This window comes from Numida meleagris, chromosome 5, assembly GCF_002078875.1.
Source record: "Numida meleagris isolate 19003 breed g44 Domestic line chromosome 5, NumMel1.0, whole genome shotgun sequence".
Lineage (NCBI taxonomy): Eukaryota > Metazoa > Chordata > Aves > Galliformes > Numididae > Numida > Numida meleagris.
In genome coordinates this window covers 17,786,763-17,788,202 of record NC_034413.1, presented here as the reverse complement: position 1 = coordinate 17,788,202, position 1,440 = coordinate 17,786,763, and positions in this window count along the sequence as shown.

Here is a 1,440-nt window from a genome sequence, read left to right as displayed (position 1 = left end):
GCGGGCGGGAGGGAGGGCGGCCCCGGGGTCCCCGTCCCCGGCGGAGCTGTCCGGGCAGCGGGGTCTGGAGGGAGAACCGCCGTCCTCAGCCCCTCCTCGGCAGCCCCGCGGGGTTCCACTCCCTCCCGGCCCCTCACCCCCGCCCGGACCGCTCGGGCGGCCGCTGCACTTTGGTCGCTCTTTCTTCTTCTGACTGCGACAAGTCGGAGCTTGGTTAGGGTCTGATCGCTTTAAGAAACGGGTGAACTTTCTTTGGAATATCTCTCCACGCTACTCCGTATTCCTACCCAGTGTAAAGATATCCATGCTCCTTAGCAGGAATTTCTTACTGGTTCCGAAAGTTAGAAACCGCTCTCGTCGTCACTAAGAAATGTCACTTTGGTCTTCACGTTTGTAAATCCCTCGTGGAAAGGTTTCTGTAGGAACGGAGTCGGGTACAAAGCGGGGAAGCAACACCTTCGCTCTGTGGTCGGACGGGTACCGCTGCGGGAGACGGCAGTGACAAAGTCACGGGAGGACGCGAGTTTTCACTAATTCTATATTTTCCGTGTAATTGGTGTTAAACAAGAAGCGGTTGCATTCGTGCATTGAATTGGAGAATTTACACATTCTTGCTGAGGAGCTGTCCCCTCTTTGTGGCTTTCAAAAATGCCAAACGCAGTGCTCGCAGCTCCTGTTACCGTTCGTTAAATATAATCGCGAATAGAAAGAGGGATTTATTTAGGCAATAGAAAAAACGGGAGATTAAATTTAAGGTTTATTTTTTTAGAAAATGTGTAAAGTGATGCTAAATCATCGTTTGCTGTTTATGAGAATGCGCATTTATGCAGAATTCAGGAACCTTCTGGTTTGTCAAAGCAGAGCAGTGCTTTACAGAACTCGACCGAAATATCATCTTACTGAAAGAAAAAAAAAGCTCCAGGGCCATAGAAATGTTAGCGTAAAGTCAAAATATTGCTTTAGCTTCTATTAACTGGATGGGAGAGAACCAAATAAAACAAAAAACAAAAACAAAAAACCCCGAAACAGAAAGAAATTTGGTGTGAGGAATTATGGAATGTACAGAAGAAAGGACTTACCTAAATCCCAGCATGTCATGTGCGTGTTTTTCCAAGTCTGTGATGCTGTGAATCTGTTAATGTGGTTCTCCTGCAGCACTTGTTACCTGTAAATGCTGTTAATTAAACATAAGGTCAAAGAACAATGTGTTTTATTGGGAAACAAATTGGTTTAGGTCAGAATTCACTTTCCATTAAAAGATTCCTTTGCTTCACTGCAGTATAGAGTAAGTGGTTTGTGTTGTTCCCCACAATTTCACATTATGTGGTGCTGTTCAGCTCAGTTACTGCTGTTAGTGGAGGTGACACCAATGTAAGTAAGGTGGATGCAAGTTACTGTTACTTAGTGCAGCTGAAGAAATCTCCAGCATGAACCATGTGA